Below are 6,236 nucleotides of genomic sequence, written 5' to 3'. Positions count from 1 at the left end.
TCTTGTTTCACCCGCTGCTCCTTTCAGCAGTGTGTTTCAGTAAATACACATGTTCTTCTCCCTGTGCTGTCTGGTGAATTCTCTCACTCCTCACACCCCTGGCCTACACCCCAAGTCTTCTAAGCAAACAAAACCAAAAAAAATAAAGAACAATCAGAAAATTACTATATTTCTGATGGGTATCATCTTTGAAAATTGGTTTCTAAGTTATTCGTATTCTGGGATAGGTTATAAACTTGTGAAGGATAAAGTAAAACAACATTTTGACACCTATTTGTGGGAGGGAAGATAAAGTGAGTGACTTAGATGTGAAGATCTGGGAAAATTCCTCTTGTCTGACTAGAAAAATGAAAAACAAGGATGATACATATGCAACACAAAGACATACTGAGAGTCATATAAGACTTGTCATTTCCACTCCTTTTCCTGATGAGGTCACTAAACCTAGGCTATAAGGTTTATTACCTAAGAGAGAGAAAGGTGGCATCAAAAATCATGGAATTAAAAATAATCATGGAGTAGAAAAAAAAAAGATATGACATAAAGAAACTTACCTGACAGGAAGAGAACATAGAAACTTCTGATTCCAGATCTTGTGCCCAGATCTTGGTTTCTAAGACCATGTTCCAATGAAAACAAGCAGGACTTTTTGGATAAAGGACTGATTCTAGAATTAGAACAGGAAATACTCAGGATGATCCTCGAGAATCTTGTAGAGCCAGAAAGTAAGTATAAAATAATAACCCCACGAAATTAATGGGTGGATGTCAAAGGTATACAGGAGCCAGTTGACCAATGAGTGAGAAAATAAGTGAAGTAGTATGAATTATAAATCAAAATATAAGAGTTTGGATTATAAATCTGAAAGACACAATCCCAAGCACCACAATCCTGAATGTTGAAATCTTTAATTTTCAAAATGCCTAAAATCTAAAATCCCAAATATCACAATTTTGAAAGATCAAAATCCCAAAAACATATTATGGTCTACCTGATGATAGCCAGGAAGAGAAAATGGACATTAGGCAAAATACACAGAAATCTGAGTAAAGTATGGATTTTATTTAATACTAACATGCTATCCATTAATAGTAACAAATATACCAAAGACACAAGATGTAATAATATGATAAACTGGGTCGAGAGTACATGGAAACTCTCTGTGGTTTCTTTACAATTGTTCTGTAAATCTAAAACTTTTAAAATAAAAACATATTTCTCTACAAAGTTAACCTATATTTCATTCTAACACACTACAATCTTTGCTAACAATAGTCCATTCCACTGCTTGAAATGTCTTGCCTATTAAGAATCCTTTTTTGGGCTCTCCCTGGTGGCACAATGGGTTAAAGCACTGCATTATGAAGCTCTTGAAGCTACTGCAGCACGTGTTCGATCCCCCGCCTGAGACATGACCCATATGGTGTGGCAGATCTCTTCTGACCCCGCCCGTTGCTTCCCTCATCAGTGTACTTCAGTAGATCTGCCTGTTCTGCTCCCTACTCTATCTCTGGTGAATCCTCTCACCCACCACACCTCTGGCACATACCCCAGTTCTGTAAGCATAAATAAATAAATCTTTTTAAAAATTCCTTTTTCTCTCTCAAGGACCAATCCCTGTGTGTCCACTTTTATGGTGCTTCTTTGATTTATACAACCAGAAGTGATAGTTTCCCTCTTTTGAATTCCTGAAGCACTTTGGTTGGCCCTGTTTTATGCTGCTTATTATATTCGGCCTTCTACTACAGTTATCTGTATGAATCCTTTAGCTCTTTTTTAAAAAAGATGTATTTATTTATGCATACAAGAACTGGGGTGCAGGCCAGAGGTGTGGAGTGGTGAGAGGATTCACCAAAGACAGAGTGGGGAGCCGAACAGGCAGGTTGACTTAAATACGCTGCTGAGGGGAGCAACGGGTGGTTCAGCAGATGTCTGTCATGCTATATGGGTCACCTCCCTGGCCGGGGATCAAACTCGTGCGGCAGTAGCTTAGGACGGCTTCACAGTGCTGTGCTTTAACATGTTTTACCACCAGGGAGTGTTATACCACCTCTTAGCTCTCCTTTGCCTTATTAATTCCTGGAGGGACAGAGTGGATCTTTAATTCAGTAAACACTGATTAAATGCTGAGTATATGCCAGGCACTCTTAGGGTCCCAAACCTACAAGCATGAATGGGATTCTCCCTGCTCTTAAGGAACTCACAATTTGGAGAAGGAGGTAGAGTGCATGCAATTGTAATCTAAATCATACTGTGATAAGTACCATGGGGAATTAAGGTAGTATATTCTTTATGTATGTACCAAGCACGTTATATGCATTTCTTCATTTAGCCCTCACAATCTGCAAAGCAATCATTACAATTATCATTTCTGAATGAGGAAATTGAGACCCAGGCTAAACAATGGGAGAAGACTCAGGACCCAAAGCCAGGTGTATTGATGTACCAAACCTGTACTCTTTCCATACATGATGAGTTAACATTTAGCGTAATGCTTCGCATCTAGTAAATGTTCAAAAACATATCTTTGAATAAAAGCCTAAAGCACTGGTATCTACTGTCCTCTAATGAAACTGATTACATACACATCTTATATAGAAGAATGTAAAGAAATGTAAACCAAAAATTTAAAATTTGTAGTATCTTCTTATTCTCAACTACAAGCCACAATTGACCCTTTAGCACTTAAGCTGGCCTTTTAACTATTTTTTTCTGTAATGATGTTTTCAACTGAGGTGACATTAGTTTACCAGACTGTATATGACTTAGGGGAACAGGTTCCCATCAGATCTCTTCAGATCTGAAGAGATGCAAACCTAAGCACCCATAATCCTCCACCTTAGTGCATTTGATTTCCTCCCTCCTCTTTTGATACTGCATCTGAAAGACCCCTGGGTTCCTCAATGTCAATAATTCTGAATTACTGAAGAGCTGTGGTCCCTCACATCACTGAAAAGTGACTTTTTTCACAACTGCTCCCTTCAACAAAGCTCTAAAAGCTTGGTGAAAGCAATTGAAGGCTTACAGTCGTTAAGCATTTTTTCTTTTACTTTCTTTCATTGGCTCATTCATCAATAAATATTTATTTAACATCTCATATATGACATATACTTTGCCAGGAACTGTCAGGAAAGTTTGATGATGACATCTTATCAAGTCATCGTCCTATCCAGTTTCTTCAGGCCTCAAAACCCTGCAGCAACAATTCTTTAGTCATCAAGAAATACAAATTAAACCTGCAATTAGATGTTACTATACATTCAACAAAATGTCTAAAATCAGAAAGACTACAGGCGGTTTGAAAATCCTGAGTTGGCAAGGACGTGGGAAAGTTTCTCATACAGTGCAGGTGGGAGTGTAACTTAGAGAGATCACATTGGAAACAGTTTGACAATATTTACTACAGCTAATAACTCATATAAGCAGTGACCCAGAACTTCTACTTCTGCACATACACCAAACAGAAATGAATGCGTATACACAAAAAAAGACATGTATAAGCAAGTGTATCACCATACGACTCATGATAACCCCAAACTAAAAACAACTCCAGTGTAGAATGAATTTAAAAAAAAAAACTATGACAGAATCACAAAATAAAATGACAATAAAAATAACCAATTGTCATTCAAATGACAACATTGATGAATCTCACAAAAATAATGTTGAGTAAAAGAAACCAGGCACACAAGAGCACAGGGTATTTCACCCCAATTACATAAAGTTCAACAACAGACAAACCTAATAAACTCAATTAAGGACTGTGGTTATCCTTAGACCAAATAGTTACCTGGTGGGGAAGGGGCCCACCGGGGAGCTCTTAGGGTTTTGCTTTGTTTCTTGATTTTGATGAACAGGTATATTCACTTTGTGAAAATGCAGTGAACAATATGAGCATTTTTCTGTTTGTGTATTCTACTTTGATTAAAAAACAACAACAACAAAGCTTACCCCAATACCAGTATCTTACCATTCTTTTTAGTAGAGTCCCCTAACTTTCCCAATACTGAGAATCAGTTGGGCCCCTTCTGTAAAGGACAAATTTCCAGGGCCTTCCAGTGGCCTATAGGTTAAATCTCAGGACTATACCAAGATGACCCTCCTTGGTGGCTTGAGTTTGATCCCTGGCCAGGGCACTGACCCATACAACGCGGCAGAACTCTCCTCTCTTGCGTGCTGCTCCCTCAGCAGTGTACTTTGTCAATCTGCCTGTTCTGCTCCCCACTCTGTCTCTGGTGAATCCTCCCAACCCCTGCACCTATGGCCTACATTAGTTCTTCTATGCACAAATAAGTAACATCTTTAAGAAGAAATAAATAAGATAAAACACAAATTTCCAGTCCTGATCCCAGATCTACTGAATCAGGATCTCTGGAAACAGAGGAGTGCTGGGAATCACCATTTTAAAAACATTTCTCATTGGATATTCTTTTCCCAACCCACCTTATTGAGGTATAATTTGATGTGTAAAAACTATATAGATTTAATGTATACAATTCCATGATTTGGGGATACATATATATCTGAAACCATCAATACCATCAAGGTCATAGATATATCCATCACCTCACAAAGTCTCCTCCTATCCCCATTATTATTATGGTGTTGGTGATGATAGTGACAATGATATTAGAAGGGTTAATATATCTTAGAAAAATTTAATATATAGAAAGACATATACTATGTGGGTTCACTTACATGTGGAATCTAAATAACCAAGCTCCTAGAAGAATGAATGATGTGCTTAGGACTGGGAGAGAGAAGAAAATGAGGAGATGATCAAATGGTACGAAGTTTCAGTTATACAGGATATTCTTGGTATGAAGCAAGTACCAGGCAACTTTTTCTATAACATTTGAGAGTGTTTTGGTTGACTGGAACGTCCTTGTTTGCTCCCCAATGCTGAACTTTGATGTCTAACTATGCATTCATTGGTGGACACAGAATATCTAGAGGGTTCTTTAGAGATCCTTGATTTCAGTCTTCTCCTTTTCAAAGTAGGAAACAGAGACTCGAGTTAGTTTTTAGATTACCAAAAATTGCTATAAAAATGGTAAAAATACATAAGATATAGCAAGAAGACAACTGGTCATGGTATGTATTGAACAGGATAGGATCCAATTTATGAGTGCATATACCCCTGAAAATATCTGTGACAGGGAAAGTAATGTCTTCCTCCCATATAGTAAAATGGTAAAGGGTTACAGAGGGATTTTTCAATTGTCTGGAGAAAAAAAGCAATCAAAATCATTTATAAAGTCAAATAGACATTAGTGTAATACAGGATCAGAAAAACTGAGATAAACTCATGCCATCAATCTAGTTCATACATAATCAAGAAATGAAAAGTGCCCATAAAATGGATAAGATTTATGTAAAAGAAGTCATGCAAAATGAAATGAAAGATGATATCACTTCTAATCAAACTGTGGCCAGAACCTAAGTCAATTTAAGAGATTGGAAAGTTGGAAGAAGTGTAAGGAGGTTAAGCAAACCCCTGCTTTCCGAAGAATAGAAATATAAAAGGAACGATTGATGATAACATATCATCAATCATTTATCAAGATATCCAAGCAGGATATATGTGTGTATGTGTTTAGCAGTTAATAAAAGACTATTCTCAAAGAAAGAATAAAGTCAAAAATATCTCTAAAGAAGAAACAGATATCTTCTGTAGAAGAAACAAATGCATCAAAAAGATGGAGTACAATATTGCCACCAGAAAGGCAGAAACGCTGCCATTTCAATAAAATGGAGGGAATTTAAGAGAATTATGTGCAGGAAGATAATTCAGAATGATGAAAACAGAAATTGGACACTTCACATAGCAGACAAGCAACCTAAAATATTTTCAAATACCAGTGGTTGTGAATAAGTATCCTGAGGGCTCTGAGATGAAGAGGGAGGAAAAGGGATGAGGGGAAACAGAGGATGGTGATGAGAGAAAATATACACTTGAAAAATCATAGTTTACTGCTCTAATACTGCTCGCTAACTCATATTTTGTTCCCCCTGTGCAAAAGGGAGTTTTACCAGGGGGCGGGGGGGCAATATTCAGGTTAATATGAGGCGTTTACCTCAACCTTATGTCAAGTGGCAAAGGTTACTCAGGGCAGGGAAAGTAGAATTATTTTTAAAAATTAATTACACACATAATTATACCGATGAGTATAGAGGGCTAAGTTTCAGTTCTGAGCAGTATATAAGGTTCTATTTAGTCTCATCTAGGCAAAATA

The sequence above is a fragment of the Condylura cristata genome, unplaced genomic scaffold (assembly GCF_000260355.1).
Source record: "Condylura cristata isolate star-nosed mole 26May11 unplaced genomic scaffold, ConCri1.0 scaffold00019, whole genome shotgun sequence".
Taxonomy (NCBI): Eukaryota; Metazoa; Chordata; class Mammalia; order Eulipotyphla; family Talpidae; genus Condylura; species Condylura cristata.
The sequence above is the reverse complement of the archived record's forward strand: the minus strand, read 5'-3'. Positions refer to the sequence as shown.